Raw genomic sequence first — 17,842 nt, 5'->3', positions numbered from 1 at the left:
GCAATCAGCGGGAGTGGATAACTGTACTTCACCGTGATCTGATTGAGACCACGGTAATCGATGCACGGGCGTAACCCACCATCCTTTTTCTTCACAAAAAAGAAACTCGAGGACGCAGGGGAAGTGGAAGGCCGTATGTATCCTTGTCTCAGAGATTCGTCTATGTAAGTCTCCATAGCTTTCTTCTCCTCCTGAGACAGAGGATACACATGGCTCCGTGGGAGGTCTATCGCACAATCTCCCTGCCTATGGGGCGGCAACTGCGTCGCCCTCGACTTACTAAACGCAATAGCCAAATCCCCATACTCAGGGGGAACGTGCAATGCGGGCACCTGGTTTGGACTCTCCACCGAGGTAGCCCCTACGGAAACGCCCAAACATCGACCCACACACTGGGCAGACCACTCCATCAGAGCCCTCTCCTGCCACGAAATAGATGGGTTATGGGTACTCAACCAGGGCATGCCCAGCACCACCGGATACGCAGGCAAGTCGATCAGAAATAGCTGAATCATCTCCTGATGACCCCCCTGCGCACACATCCTAAGTGGCGCCGTGACCTCCCTGATCAAGCCCGCACCCAACGGACGGCTATCTAGGGCATGAACGGGGAAAGGGACATCAACAAGGAGAAGGGGAATCCCTAAGGCTAAACAAAACTTCTTATCAACAAAATTCCCAGCCGCGCCTGAATCTACCAGCGCCTTATGCTGGGAATGAGGTGCTACCTGTGGAAAACGCACAGGTATACAGAAATGTGCAACAGAGAGCTCTGGGTGAGTGGGGCGCCTACTCACCTGGAAGGACTCCCAGTGCGGGACCTGTCGTCCTCTCCCCTAGGAGGCCATCCCCAGCACCTAGCCGCGGTGTGTCCTCCCCGACCACAGTTGGTGCAGGAGATGGACCCCCTCGTAAGCCGACCCCTCCTCTCTCTAGCGCCAGCGCCCCCGAGCTCCATGGGGCACGGCTCGGAGGCGCTGGAGGGTGAAATGGACGGACCCCCCTCGGAACGTCCGCGGGTAGCTAGCAGGATATCCAGCCTGATGGACATGTTGACCAACTGGTCGAACGAGAGGCTGGTGTCCCTACAGGCCAGCTCCCTACGGACGTCCTCTCGTAGACTACATCTGTAGTGATCGATGAGAGCCCGCTCATTCCACCCTGCATCCGCCGCCAGAGTCACGGAATTCCTAAGGCGAACTCCTGGGCACTCCTCTTCCCCTGCCGGAGGAAGACCAGACGCTCCCCCGCCGCTTTCCCATCCGGGGATGGTCAAACACCGCCCTGAAGCGGCGGGAGAACTTCGTCGTAGGTGATGGTGTTCGCGTCGATCCTCCTCCACTCTGCGTTGGCCCATTCCAACGCCTTCCCGGAAAGGCAGGAGATCAGGGCGGACACGCTCTCATGTCCCGAGGGCGCCGGGTGCACAGTGGCCAGGTAAAGCTCCACCTGGAGAAGGAATCCCTGACACCCGGTCGCGGTCCCATCGTAGGCCCTCGGGAGCGAGAGTCGAACTCCTCTGGGTTCCGGAGCGGGAATGGGCTGACTTGCCGATGGTGCTGGCAGAGAGGATGGCGGTGGAGGAGTCCCCCAGCCTCGGATGGTGGTGATCACCTCCTGCAGTGCGGACCCCATCTGCAGGATCTGGTCACTCTGTTCACGGACCCTGTCCTCCAGTGTCGCCTGGGCTGCTGCGGCTCCTGCTGATTCCATTCTTGATGGTGTGTGATTTTGTCAGTAATGCTGTAGGTGGGTGTAGTGGTGGAATCAAGCGCAGGACACCGAAGTATAGTCCAAAAGACTTTAGTGAAATTTCCAACAAGGAAAAATAGAACAAACTTGCCCGAAGGCGAAACTACGCACGTAGGCGACAAAACAAAAGGCGCACTACACAGGTGCGTAAAACGCTCCAACACAGTGGAGTAAAGCTCAACCGAGCTAATAAGTAATTCCTCCAATCAAACACACGACAGAAATAAATCAATCACACACAACACTAGACAAACACAACGATAAACTTATAGGACACTAATTACACTAAACGATAACAGGTGTCACAACAAACAGACAAAAGCAAACGAACATAGAAACATGCAACGGTGGCAGCTAGTATTCCGGAGACAACGAACGCCGAAGCCTGCCCGAACAAGGAAGAGAGGCAGCCTCGGCCGAAACCGTGACAACGAGGGGCTGACACCTCGTCGCAATGCTACCTTTTTCTGGTTGACAAGTTCATACATTTTCTGACAGGGCTACTTGGCACGATTTTCAATGGATATCTGAGAGAGCAACGAGGGGACAAATTGGACAATATTATCAAATGAAGTCTGGCTTTATGCTAGCAGCAGAAAGACGTTTCCCTTGGTCCAGTACCAACATTGCACCTGCTCTGAGACTACTTCTCCACACTGCTAAGACACATTGGGGACTGCTGTTGTCACCAGTACATAATAAAATAAATAAACACATAGGTGCACACGCCTAGAGGAGATTATGGAAGTTGTCATTGTATCATTGACGTTTAACAGAGCATGGACCTATAACTATGACGAAGGCACTACATTCTGAAATGTTGACCATCTTACTGTAATAGTATATCTCACTGGTCATCCCCAAATCCAAAACCCCCTTTGGTCGCCATTCCTTCCAGTTCTCTGCTGCAAATGACTGGAACGAACTGCAAACATCTCTGAAGCTGGAGACACTTATCTCCCTCACTATCTTTAAGCATCAGTTGTCAGAGCAGCTTACCGATCACTGCACCTGTACACAGCCCATCTGTAATTAGCTCACCCAACTACCTCATCCCCATATTGTTATTTACATTGTTATTTATTTTGCTCATTTGCACCCCAGTATCTCTGTTTGCACATCATTTTCTGCACATCTATCACTCCAGTGTTAATACTAAATTGTCATTATTTTGCACTATGGCCTATTTATTCCCTTACCCCCATAACTTACTACATTTGCACACACTGTATATAGATTTTCTATTGTGTTATTGACTGTACGTTTTGTTTATTCCATATGTAACTCTGTGTTGTTGTTGTTTTTTCCACACTGCTTTGCTTTATCTTGGCCAGGTCGCAGTTGTAAATGAGAACTTGTTCTCAACTGGCTTACCTGGATAAATAAAGGTGAAATAAAAAAAATAGTAACAAACAGGAATCCAAGTGTACAATATGACTGCTATTTTATATAAAAAGTACTTCAAAGTAGCTATTTAACAAATAAAATCACTGTAATGCCTTGGCACATCAGCGTTACCGACTTTAGATGAGTCCCGTGACACTTGTGGGGGTCGTAGAGCAAAACGGAGAACACTTTCAATAGAGTGGTCATGATAGTTTGTAGGCCAAACTGTTAGATGTTGTTTTCATGAGAAGACCAATTTTCGGGATGTCAAATTGTCTGACAAACACCGCTGTAGCTCGGCCACCTTCCACCGCAGATGTGGAAGGCCAACATAGACAGATGTGGTGGATTGAGTGAGAGAGAGCGAGAGAGAGAGAGAGAGAGAGAGAGAGAGAGAGAGAGAGAGAGAGAGAGAGAGAGAGAGAGAGAGAGAGAGAGAGAGAGAGAGAGAGAGAGAGAGAGAGAAAGAAAACGAGAGGGGTGTTGTCATTAAATGAGTAAACACAAGGCCTGCCAGCCGAGGGCTAGAGAATGCCATGTTCCTTATTTGATATTGTTCCAATTCCCTTTTTGCCAAGTTTAGAATTCAGAACTAATAGAAAATAGAAGTGGAAGACTATTGCGAGCACTGCTCCAGATCACTTGATATTCACCACAAGGGGGAGAGAGAGGGGGGAAAGGCAGGGTGGCATGTCCAATAGGCAATTTAATTCAAAGTAAATGTAATTAAAATTGGCTAAATTATATAATTACTCCTGTCTATACAGAAGAAGAAAAAAAAATCATTCAAAATAGGCTAGTAGATTTGGCCCCAGATGATCAGTAGCCTTAAAAAAAAAATAAGCTGTGGATTGTTTTAAATGTCAAGTGCATAGCCTACAGATGGAAGGGCCACAACTTGGGCAATGCGCGAAGCAAATATCAAATAGATGATTGTTGAGTTGCGACTGTCAGTAAAAATCAGCTAAAATAGGCCCAGGCATAACACAATATTTAAAAAAAAAATACAATCACAGGAAAACATAGTTAGGAAAGCAAAGGGCTATTGCTGTAAAGAGAAGACAATGAAAATACTAATCTGTTTTTTAGTTATCAAAATGATCAACTTGAGCGAATAGTAGCATATCTTACTGGAATGAGTTGCGAGCGTCATCCATGTCTCGGGTGAGTGTGCACATTCACTATTAATCATTGGGTCAGTCAGTGCCAATTTACATTTCCTCCTCCAGGTTAGAAAGACGTCATATTGTACAATTTGTGTCTCCCCTTTCCATAGGCCTAGATTAGATGGTTGCATACAAGCAGTATCACTGCAGCCTAAGTTAATTTAACTAATGTCTGTTTGCTAAAAAGCCTGCAAAAAACCCTGTTGTGAACAGCGCGCACATTTCTTTGTAGACTACCTTGATCCAGCTCCGGTGGGTGGAAAGCTCCTCTCGCTGTGCCGCGCCCAGCACTGTGTTGCTTAGTGGGCTAGTATGCCTACATGTTTGACATTAGCAGGAAAAGGCCTGCGAGCAGAGGGTGTGAGAATGCCATGTTATTAATGTGATATTGTTCCCAATCCCTGTTCTCCAAGTTTAGAATGGTAAACTAATAAAAAATTGTCATACAGTATATACAGTATCTTAAAATAATGTGTTTTTTCTCTCCTCTACCCCCCATTTCATTGTGGGAAATCAGAGTTTGGAAAGCAAATGGCTGCTGTAAAGAGAAGACAATGAAGAGACTCTAATCTGTCTTTTGGTTATCAACATTCTTAACTTGAGTGAACAGTAGCCTATCTTATTGGCACCAGCAGAGAGCATCATCCATATCCCTAGTGAGTGTGCTGTGCACATATTCACTCTTTATCATTGGGTCAGTGCCACTTGAAACTTTGTTTTTGGACAATAATTTCCTCCTCCAGGTTATATTGTACAATTTGTGTCTCCCCTTTTCATAGGCCTTGATTAGATGGTTGCAGACAAGTTCATTTTTATTGATCTGTTTGTTAGTGTCAGCAGTAGCCTATAGGCCTATACTACCTTGTAATTGTTGTCATATTAACACTAGAACCGCCAAGACAGTCAGCTGGTAGAGCACGGCGCTTGTAACGCCAAGGTAGTGGGTTCGATCCCCGGGACCACCCATATACAAAAATGTATGCACGCATGACTGTAAGTCGCTTTGGATAAAAGCGTCTGCTAAATGGCATATGATATTATATTATTATTATTTTCAATGTAGTAATTTCAATAACTTCATTTCAATAAAAACCTTGAACACACCTGTCCCTGACTTTTCCTAAATATGTGTATTTTACACTCTAGCAGTACTGTCAGACAAATATCTTTTTTTTTTCTTTTTTTTTTCGTTCTGAGCATTTCATCCTCAAAGTGCCATGACAGTCAAAATGACCGTATGCACATTTAACAGCAGACTAGCAGGGCTCGAGGAGTACCAATAGCCGCCAGCCTAATAAATCCATTTAACTAGAAAAGGCCTGGCCTCATTGGACCCCCCTTAGTGCTAATGTCATTTGGTTGTGTTTATGAAGGTCTTAGGTAACATTAGAATACCAAATGTCAATACTTGAAAGAACATAATACCATTTTCATTTGTTTATGTTACTGTAGGCTATATGTAAAACCAATAAAAACAGAATTTCAATATTATTCATGGAGTGCCTTTGTTACAACTGAATTGTGCATTGAAACATAGTAAACGCTTATTTTTATAACTACAAAACAAATGAAAATACCTAAACCGCAAGGCATGTGGTCAATGAAGAAAATATCAGAAAATATCAGTAGCCTAAATATCAGTGTAAGCACCAAGCATGCTTGTGAATAGTGAAAATCAGCACAAAAGCAATAATGGCATTATAATGAATATAAGTGTCAATATGACAACGGTAAAAAATAGTATATTATTGCAGTTATTGAACACATAAGTGGCCTCGCTCGTGCTTAAAGTATGGTGTGCATCTTCACACAATAATTGGATTTCATTATACTGTTATTTCTTGTCCTAAGAGTCACCACAAATCTTTGTCACTTTCACTTGATTTCAACACTTCCCACAAACAAGTCACTTGCAGCTGAAACAGGTGTCCGGGTTCTGTTCAGATTGCATATGCCCACCTTACAGCTTCTCCTCCCCGGGAGCTGTGCGCAATTTGGCTCACGCAATGGCTCAAGTGGAATCTTTGCTGCTGCCTTGGCCTTCATTTGTCTCTCACTTAGCCCGTGTGCCAGACTCATGATGAAGTCTCTTCTGCTCAAGGGTGTTGTTCATGCACTCCATGAACAACACATGTGCGTTGATAGCAGCCAAGTCAAGCATGTTGTAGAACACAGCAACAGGCCAGCGATGAGTTCCTCCACACACCTACTCATTCAAGGGTTTTTATTTATTTATTTTTTTAAAAATTCATTGTAGAATAATAGTGAAGACATCAAAACTATAAAATAACACATATGGAATCATGTAGTAACCAGAAAAGTGTTAACCTCTTAAGGATCAGACAATTTTTTTCAATTTTCGCCTAAAATGACATACCCAAATCTAAATTCCTGTAGCTCAGGACCTGATGCAAGGATATGGAGATTCTTGAAACCATTTGAAAGGAAACACTTTGAAGTTTGTGGAAATGTGAAATTAATGTAGGAGAATATAACACATTAGATCTGGTAAAATATAATACAAAACAAAAAAAGTGCGTATTTTTATTTATTTTATCATCTTTGAAATGCAAGAGAAAGGCCACAATATAATATGGCAGTTTAGGCGCAATATAGATTTTGGCCACTAGATGGAAGCAGTGTATGTGCAAAGTTTCAGATTGATCCAGTGAAGCGTTGCAATACTAGACAATTTGGTATCAAATATGCCCAAATATGCCGAATTGGTCAATTGATACATTTTCTATAGAGAACATACAAAAATGATACGGTAATACAAAATGTAAGTTTACACACTCCCAGGAATGTCATACATGATGGATCATTAACTTATACACTAACTTTCACACATCTAGATGGCCGGTGTTCAAACTGTAGAACCCAGTTCCTACATTTGAATATAACAATGTATTTAATCAAACAAAACTATGCTACATTTTATCTCTGGGACCCTTAGGATGACAAATCAGAGCAAGATTACTGAATGCAAGTACATTATTTACCTTCAGAGGTGAATGTACCAAACCAGTTGCAGTGCTATGTTTTTTGTTGTTGTGCACTCTCCTCAAACAATAGCATGGCATGTTTTCACTGTAATAGCTACTGTAAATTGGACAGTGCAGATAGATTAACAAGAATTTGAGCTTTCTGCCCATATAAGACATGTCTACAGTGGGGAAAAAAAGTATTTAGTCAGCCACCAATTGTGCAAGTTCTCCCACTTAAAAAGATGAGAGAGGCCTGTAATTTTCATCATAGGTACACCTCAACTATGACAGACAAATTGAGGAAAAAAAAATCAGAAAATCACATTGTAGGATTTGTAATGAATTTATTTGCAAATTATGGTGGAAAATAAGTATTTGGTCACCTACAAACAAGCAAGATTTCTGGCTCTCACAGACCTGTAACTTCTTCTTTAAGAGGCTCCTCTGTCCTCCACTCGTTACCTGTATTAATGGCACCTGTTTGAACTTGTTATCAGTATAAAATACACCTGTCCACAACCTCAAACAGTCACACTCCAAACTCCACTATGGCCAAGACCAAAGAGCTGTCAAAGGACACCAGAAACAAAATTGTAGACCTGCACCAGGCTGGGAAGACTGAATCTGCAATAGGTAAGCAGCTTGGTTTGAAGAAATCAATTGTGGGAGCCATTATTAGGAAATGGAAGACATACAAGACCACTGACAATCTCCCTCGATCTGGGGCTCCACGCAAGATCTCACCCCATGGGGTCAAAATGATCACAAGAACGGTGAGCAAAAATCCCAGAACCACACGGGGAGACCTAGTGAATGACCTGCAGAGAGCTGGGACCAAAGTAACAAAGCCTACCATCAGTAACACACTACGCCGCCAGGGACTCAAATCCTGCTGTGCCAGACATGTCCCCCTGCTTAAGCCAGTACATGTCCAGGCCCGTCTGAAGTTTGCTAGAGTGCATTTGGATGATCCAGAAGAGGATTAGGAGAATATCATATGGTCAGATGAAACCAAAATAGAACTTTTTGGTAAAAACTCAACTTGTCGTGTTTGGAGGACAAAGAATGCTGAGTTGCATCCAAAGAACACCATACCTACTGTGAAGCATGGGGGTGGAAACATCATGCTTTGGGGCTGTTTTTCTGCAAAGGGACCAGGACGACTGATCCGTGTAAAGGAAAGAATGAATGGGGCCATGTATCGTGAGATTTTGAGTGAAAACCTCCTTCCATCAGCAAGGGCATTGAAGATGAAACGTGGCTGGGTCTTTCAGCATGACAATGATCCCAAACACACCGTCCGGGCAACGAAGGAGTAGCTTCGTAAGAAGCATTTCAAGGTCCTGGAGTGGCCTAGCCAGTCTCCAGATCTCAACCCCATAGAAAATCTTTGGAGGGAGTTGAAAGTCCGTGTTGCCCAGCGACAGCCCCAAAACATCACTGCTCTAGATGAGATCTGCATGGAGGAATGGGCCAAAATATCAGCAACAGTGTGTGAAAACCTTGTGAAGACTTACAGAAAACGTTTGAATTGTGTCATTGCCAACAAAGGGTATATAACAAAGTATTGAGAAACTTTTGTTATTGACCAAATACTTATTTTCACCATAATTTGCAAATAAATTCATAAAAAATCCTACAATGTGATTTTCTGTCATAGTTGACGTGTACCTATGATGAAAATTACTGGCCTCTCTCATCTTTTTTAAGTGGGAGAACTTGCACAATTGGTGGCTGACTAAATATTTTTTTCCCCCACTGTACATCCTGGAAAGTTTGCTATTACTTACAACAGTCATGCTAATCACATTAGCGCACGTTAGCTCAACCGTCATGTTTACCAGACACCAATCCTGTAAAGGTTAAACAAATCAAAATATATTTTATATTTGAGATTCTTCAAATAGCCACCCTTTGCCTTGAAGACAGCTTTGCACAATCTTGCCATTCTCTCAACCAGCTTCATGAGGTAGTCACCTAGAATGCTTTTCCAACAGTCTTGAAGGAGTTCCCACATATGCTGAGCACTTGTTGGCTGCTTTTCCTTCACTCTGCCGTCCGACTCATCCCAAACCATCTCAATTGGGTTGAGGTCGGGGGATTGTGGAGGCTAGGTCATCTGATGCAGCACTCCATCACACTCCTTCTTGGTAAAATAGCCCTTACACAGCCTGGAGGTGTGTTGGTTCATTGTCCTGTTGAAAAACAAATGATAGTCCCACTAAGCCCAAACCAGATGGGATGGCGTATCACTGCAGAATGCTGTGGTAGCCATGCTGGTTAAGTGTGCCTTGAATTCTAAATAAATCACAGACAGTGTCACCAGCAAAGCACCCCCATACCATAACACCTCCTCCTCTATGCTTTACGGTGGGAACTACACATGCAGAGATAATCTGTTCACCCACACTGCGTCTCACGAAGACACGTCGGTTTGAACCAAAAATCTCAAATTTGGACTCCAGACCAAAGGACAAATCTCCACCGGTCTAATGTCCATTGCTCATGTTTCTTGGCCAAAGCAGGTCTCTTCTTATTATTATTGGTGTCCTTTAGTAGTGGTTTCTTTGCAGCAATTCGACCATGAAGGCCTAATTCACACAGTCCCCTCTGAACAGTTGATGTTGAGGTGTGTCTGTTACTTGAACTCTGTGAAGCATTTATTTGGGCTGCAATTTCTGAGGCTGGTAACTCTAATGAACTTATCCTCTGCAGCATAAGTAACTCAGGGTCTTCCATTCCTGTGGAGGTCCTCATGAGAGCCAGTTTCATCATAGTGCTTGATTGTTTTTGCGACTGCACTTGAAGAAACTTTCAAAGTTCTTGAAATGTTCCGTATTGACTGACCTTCATGTCTTAAAGTAATGATGGACTGCCATTTCTCTTTGCTTATTTGAGCTGTTCTTGCCATAATATCGACTTGGTACTTTACCAAGTATACCCCCCCTACCTTGTCACAAAATAACTGACTGGCTAAAATGCATTAAGAAGGAAATAAATTCCACAAATTAACTTTTAAGAAGGCACACCTGTTAATTGAAATGCATTCCAGGTGACTACCTCATGAAGCTTGTTGAGATAATGCCAAGAGTGTGCAAAGCTGTCATCAAGGCAAATGGTGGCTATTTGAAGAATCTCAAATATAAAATATATTTTGATTTGTTTAACACTTTTTTGGTTACTACATGATTCCATATGTGTCATTTCCTAGTTTTGATGTCTTCACTATTATTCTACAATGTAAAAAACTGTAAAAATAAAGAAAAACCCTTGAATGAGTAGGTGTGTCCAAACTTTGGACTGGTACTAATATATATATATACACATATACACACACAGTGCTATGAAAAAGTATTTGCCCCCTTTCTAATTGTCTCTACTTTTGCGTATGTGTGATACTGAATGTTATCAGATCTTCAACCAAAACCTAATATTAGATAAAGGGAACATAAGTGAACAAATAACACAACAATTACATATTTATTTCATAAACAAAGTTATGCAACACCCAATTCCCCTGTGTGAAAAAGTAATTGCCCCCTTACACTCAATAACTGGTTGTGCCACCTTTAGCTGCAATGGGATGGGACCCATCTCGTCCAAAGCGTTGACTTAAGTTTGCCAAAAAGCACCTGGATGATCATCAAGACTCTTGGAAGAACGTTCTATGGACAGATGATTCAAAAGTATAACTTTTTGGACGACATGGTTCCATTAATGCCTGGTGAAAACCAAACTCTGCATTCAGTCAAGCATGGTGGTGGTGGTGTGATGGTTTGGGGATGCTTTGCTGCCTCAGGACCTGGACGACTTGCCTTAATAGAAGGAACCATGAATTCTGCTCTGTATCAGAGAATTCTACAGGAGAATGTCAGACCATTCGTCTGTGAGCTGAAGCTGAAGCACAGCTGGGTAATGCAGCAAGACAATGATCCAAAACACACAATCAAATCTACATGAAAAGTGCTAAAATGCAACAAATTGGACGTTTTGGAATGGCCTAGTCAAAGTCCAGACCTAATCCCAATTGAGATATTGTGGTAGGACTTGCAACGAGCAGTTCATGCTTGAAAACCCACACGTCACTGAGTTAAAGCAGTTCTGCATGGAAGAGTGGGCCAAAATTCCTCCACAGCGACGTGAGACACTGATCAACAACTACAGGAAGCATTTGGTTGGAGTCATTGCAGCTAAAGGTGGCACAACCAGTTATTGAGTGTAAGGGGGCAATTACTTTTTCACACAGGGGAATTGGGTGTTGCATAACTTTGTTTATGAAATAAATATGTAATTGTTGTGTTATTTGTTCACTTATGTTCCCTTTGTCTAATATTAGGTTTTGGTTGAAGATCTGATAGCATTCAGTATCACAAATATGCGAAAGTAGAGAAAATTAGAAAGGGGGCAAATACTTTTTCATAGCACTGTATATATATATATATATATCCAGAGTTTTTTTTTTTTTTAATATCTCCTAGATTTAAGACAAACACTTCAAAAACATATTTCTTATTATTACTTTTTTGACCATCCTTTTTTCCATTTATGAATGTGTTAATCAATGTGTTGCTATGGGCTTTAGTAGTAAAGGCCCCAAAAAATAATATATCAAAAAATATATATATATATGTTTGGTTTTTAAACCTAAATGGGTCCTAAAAAGCTAACCATATACAAACAATTCCATATGTCAGTTTAGCACAACCCCCCCCCCTAGACACAACCCCCCCTCCCCTAGAATTTAAGGATTTAACCTGTCTCCTCCCCTTCATCTAAACTGATTGAAGTGGATTTAACAAGTGACATCAATAAGGGATCATAGCTTTCACCTGGATTCAACTGGTCACAGTCTATGTCATGGAAAGAGCAGGTGTTTTTAATGTTTTGTACACAGTGTATACCACACATTATGCTTCTTTCTTTCTAGCCAGCAGACTGCATAGCGGCCTCAAGGACAGGCGAAGCTTGTCATTTCACCATGGACAGCTCCCTCAATGCCAGCGCTGAGCGAACGCGGCCAGCAACCGCGAGCCAACTAGGCCTACTCGAGCATACATTAGAGTGCAGCGCTTCAGCATTAAAACAGACATTACACCTCCATGGTTAGGTGGAAATTAAAGTGCATATGCTGCAGCCCTATAGTGTTCTTACAACATCATTCTCAAAGAGATGGCGGTGCTCATATGTTGGGATTTTCTCCAGGGCGCATGCAATGAGCATTAGCAATACAACTGTTTAAAGTCCATTGGACTGCAATGTGCTCTGAAATGTGCTCTGCAAATAGCTTTGGTGGGTTTCCTACTTAAATATTCTAATCGGCATAAAATATTAAACATTCTGAATGTTATTAGGCCTTAGGTATAGATGCTGAAGTGCAACGGTCCGAATACAGCATGGGACGCTGCAACAGACTGCATCACCACTACTCAACACGACCAAGTCAACCAGCCTCTTCACACATTATGATCAGTAGCCTATCAGCATCGTATCAGCATCAGGCTTATGATCAAATAAAATAAATACAAATAATCAATGCATGGATTGAACAGATATTGCAGTCTTTATCTTCTAGGTTAGTCGAATAAAGGCTGAATCGACAAGCTGTTATACGCGCCCTCCACACACGCACGCGCGCGCACACACACACGCCGAATCGAATGGTCCATTCATCACATCACACAAAAATGTGCTTTTTTGTCAGATGACGTCAGATGAAGCTTTCAGGCTATGCCTTCATTGAAGTGCTATTGGTTGCTATAGTAGTAAGATAATAAGGCAAAGTGGGATAGAGCAGCAAAGGAACACTTATTTTAATTAGTCTATGAGGTTACCAATAGGCTTCAGCTAGAACCGTAACACACTGTGGGCAAGGCGTCGGTGTCGTTTAGAAATCAATTCAATTAAACAAATAAAGATAACTTACTTGTCACCAAAGATGCTGATGTTGGCAGGAGATCTGATTCAAACAAGGACAGTTCCCTCTTCAGCTCCTTGCCCTCGAAAACTGCATCGAAAATAGGCTACATCCGCAATTCTCAAGCAATTTGCCAGACTCCGTGGTGATACTTTCACACAGTTTATCCGGTCCCCACATTGTAAACGATGTACCATTTAATCCATCAATTATTATGCACAATGAAGATAGAGTCAATTTATCCATCCCCCATTCATATTTTTCAAGACGCAAATTTACGAAGGCACCCACAAGTGCCACCGTTGAAACGAATGGTTAAATGGAGAGCGATACCCGCTGTGCGGTTAACAAGGCTAAATGCTATGTGTCACTATCTGGTGCCATTTCGTTTATCAGTGAGGAATTTAGGAGAAATCCGAACTCTTCCCAGATCCAGCCTTCACGTTTTCATTTTCAATAAAACAAACAACCAACCTCTTCAGAGCCAGACTACTATAGACACCGTCTCACGCAGCCGTGGACCCGCAGATTGATAACATCCTGAAACTTCGTCATAATCTATGGCTGAACATCATCCACATACTGAGCAAACATGAAGTGTTTGATGGTTGTCATTCCGGTGTCACACTTTTAGCTGGAACTTTTTTCTCCCTCTTCCCCTTGCTACTCTGCAACCCCCCAGGAATCTGATCAGATTTAAACTCACAACCCAGTGCGGATTTCAATTTTCTTATTGATCTTTGCCTCCGTATTGATTGTCGTTGGATTAGGTCTCGGAGATGCTAGCATATGAATTCGTCAGGTGGATGGGGCGAAGAATGATAAAGTCGTCAGGCTTATCTTTGTCTTCTGATAGATTCCTCCATCGATTTTCATAGGCTACTGTATGTTTGATGTAGGAACTACGGCGCGTCAGGGGGGAAATCAAGCAGGTCTCCTTATAGAAGCAGCCTATAAAGACCACATAGGTCCGTTAAAGCCTTGTTCACCACGAAAACATCCTTCCTTGATCTGTGACTGTTCAATCAAATGCTACATTTAGGAGGATGTTTCACAGCATTCGCTATAGTATTCTTATAGTTCCAAAGGTTTCGTGTCCCGACTTCTCATCGCATCTCGAGAGCCGTTTGTTCGAGAATCTACACCTGTCACTTTTCCCCCACAGCAATCATAGACTCCCCTCTCTCTGCGCTCTTGCGCTATACGATCTCAGACTCCCCAGCACGGCCAATTCACTGACATCTCACAAGAGTGAACGAATATCCACCTGGTGATGATCCTCGTCGCGCGCTCTTCACAAACTCAAATTGCGCGTTTAAGATGATGGGCAATACTGACCACAAATCACCAGGCTAAGAATAAGTTTACATCCACCAAACTCCAACTTAAAATACGCAATGCATTTGTGCACTCTCATATAAATCATATGCATGCTCAAATTCGGAGGTAGACACTAAACAGTGGGCAGTGATGGGAAGTATTTTTTCCTATGTTGCAGTGTGATGACAGCCTCACACCCACACCGGACTGGCTTCCTCCCTCATTCAGAACAAGACCATCAGTATTCCGCCAGTCAGTGCTGCTGGATTGATGCCGCTATCAGAGGCGCGGATGCTGCCTTTAATGCCAGAAATACTCCCTCTAGACTGGCTCAACATATCTCCTTTGACGCGCATTCATGTGTGGCGTCCCCCTATATTTTCCCCACGCACCTCACTTTTGATGGGTGAAATACAATTATCAAATTTCCTGCCATCATCTACCCATTGATTGGTCAATTGCATTATCATTTGATGTCATGAGGAGCGATGCGTCTGGGGATAATATGGGTGCGTGTAAGCGCGTTTGTGCTCCCGTGCGTGTAAGATTTAGGGATGTGTATGTGTGTTAAAGAGAGAGAGAGCGGGCGAGGGAGATGGGACACGACTGCCACCTACCGACTCCCCGTTCCCCCTCTATGACACCATCAGAGCCACGGGCTACTGGAGCAGCCGGGCAGACCACAGGTCCATTTTTGGAAGCAAGAATGTCGCCATCTGAATGTCCTGCATGGTTATAGCCATATTATTACATATTATGCACACAAACACGACTCAAGATCGAACCTATTTTAGCCAACATAATTCAGCAAAGTGGAGTTATCACAAGTGTCTGTCCAGCTGTCAACATCTCATCACATCTCCCTCAACAGTGAAAGTGTTGCATCATTCATCAGTCTTCATAACTGTCAACGTGCCTGTTTGCAAGTTGTTGGCCATTCATCTCTCAAAGTGCACTGCTGCCATCCTGCTTTCCTCACCTATGATTGAGCCATTTTAATTGTTTGACATTAAATGGTCTCTCTCTCCCCCCTTCCCTCCCTCCCTCCCTCTGGCCTGTATGCATTCTTCTGATCCAGAGGATGTGCTGTAGAACATATGTTTGTTTACTCTGTATTCGGTTCTCATTCTGTTCTCACTTTTCCAATAATCTCTCCCTTGCCCCCGCACAGCAGATTCATGCTGCTCACATGTATTTTTGTACTCACTTTCATTGAGCACTCTGCAATAATAACAGCCATGTTATGACAGCCATGCCTAATGGTTCAGATTTAAGGCTTTAATTTGACCACTCTCCTGTGATTTTCTGGTGACCACTTCTAAAAGGGGTCTTGTCTTATTTCTGTGAACTATGTGTCCTTGTACTCTGAAAGGGCAAGACCCGTGCCCTTGTGATCATCATTAGAATCAAATCAAATTAAAATCAAATAGTTTTTGTAACATACTTCGTAACAACAGGTGTAGACTACCAGTGAAATGCTTACTTACAGGCCTTTCCCAATGATGCAGAGAGAGAAAAGAGAAAAAATATATATATATTATTACACAAGGAATAAATACACAATGAGTAACAATAACTTGGCTATATACACGGGGTACCAGTACTGAGTCGATGTGCAGGGGTATGAGGTAGACATGTATATATAGGTAGGGATAAAGTGGGGGGGTAGAAGCTGTTCAAGGTCCTGTTGGTTCCAGACTTGGTGCATCGGTACCACTTACCGTGCGGTAGCAGAGTGAACAGTCTATGAGTTGGGTGGCTGGAGTCTTTGCCAATTTTAGGGCCTTCCTCTGACACCGCCTGGTATAGAAGTCCTGGATGGCAGGGAGCTCGGCCCCATTGACGTACAGGGCCGTACACACTACCCTCTGTAGCGCCTTGCAGTCGGATGCCAAGAAGTTGCCATACCAAGCAGAGAGGCAACCAGTCAAGATGCTCTCAATGGTGCAGTTGTAGAACTTTTTGAGGATCTGAGGGACCATGCCGAATCAATTCAGTCTCCTGAGGGGAAGAGGTGTTGTCGTTCCTTCTTCAAGACTGTGCTAGTATGTATTAGGATACTTTGTTGTGTTGATGTGTGTTAGGATGTGTTGGTGTATGTTAGGATATTAGGATACTCAGAATTAGTGTCAAGTGTCTACAAAGGTAACATTATAGTTTCAGGTTAGGTGAAATACACGAGGACAAGATTAACCTTAAGTAGGCTGACTGTTATGTTATCGCATCTTCGTATATGTATTATTGATCATACTGTACCATGCTAAGAGAAGGATAAGACAGATACAGGCAGTACAGTAAACCCATAAATGACATATAGACTAATTGAATTACACTAAACATCTGTGTTGGCTGGAAATGTTTATTTTTACCACTGCCGCACATTCTATATTGTCCCCTTGGATAGTCAACTCAGAAAATACGTTGTTATGACAAGGGAGAAGAGGATCGCAGTAAGACAGTATTCAGAAAGTGCTAAAGGCGCATAGCTTTCTTCCTCTCCCTGGGACTATTGGGTTGTCAGGCCTTAAATAAAACATGTGCTGGGATGCAATTAGATAATGTAATAATCATGGTGGGGATATCACATAGGATTCAGTCAACGATCAAAAGCAATATGCTACACATTGCTCAGCTTTATCTGCTCTGCTCAACATCCTCTTTTGGTGGAAGAAAATTTTACAAAATATGGGGGATGATATTGAGTTGCCATTAAGAGAGATCAAAGTATACAAACTTCCAGCTGTGTGTTTATTGTTACTTGATGCCAGACAGTATAAGATAGCATTATTAAATTAGATATACAGTGAGGGAAAAAAGTATTTAGTCAGCCACCAATTGTGCAAGTTCTCCCACTTAAAAAGATGAGAGAGGCCTGTAATTTTCATCATAGGTACACGTCAACTATGACAGACAAATTGAGATTTTTTTTATCCAGAAAATCACATTGTAGGATTTTTAATGAATTTATTTGCAAATTATGGTGGAAAATAAGTATTTGGTCACCTACAAAAAAGCAAGATTTCTGGCTCTCACAGACCTGTAACTTCTTCTTTAAGAGGCTCCTCTGTCCTCCACTCGTTACCTGTTTTAAATGGCACCTGTTTGAACTTGTTATCAGTATAAAAGACACCTGTCCACAACCTCAAACAGTCACACTCCAAACTCCACTATGGCCAAGACCAAAGAGCTGTCAAAGGACACCAGAAACAAAATTGTAGACCTGCACCAGGCTGGGAAGACTGAATCTGCAATAGGTAAGCAGCTTGGTTTGAAGAAATCAACTGTGGGAGCAATTATTAGGAAATGGAAGACATACA

The 17,842-nt window shown here is 42.7% G+C and overlaps 1 protein-coding gene across 1 annotated transcript in view; it reads right to left on the bottom strand.

Moving 5' to 3' along the window:
• The window catches only part of LOC121576403 (leucine-rich repeat-containing protein 4C), a 138,684-nt gene extending 123,755 nt beyond the window's left edge, over positions 1 to 14,929 (bottom strand). The window contains exon 1 of the mRNA XM_041889508.2: positions 13,215 to 14,929. The gene's annotated coding sequence lies outside the window, so the exon portion shown is untranslated. The remainder of the gene's footprint in view (positions 1 to 13,214) is intronic.
• Positions 14,930 to 17,842: the final 2,913 nt, after the last annotated feature.

This window comes from Coregonus clupeaformis, chromosome 11, assembly GCF_020615455.1.
Source record: "Coregonus clupeaformis isolate EN_2021a chromosome 11, ASM2061545v1, whole genome shotgun sequence".
NCBI classification, from domain to species: Eukaryota; Metazoa; Chordata; class Actinopteri; order Salmoniformes; family Salmonidae; genus Coregonus; species Coregonus clupeaformis.
Note: the sequence above shows the minus strand (reverse complement) of the source record. Positions and strands in the feature narration are given on the sequence as shown.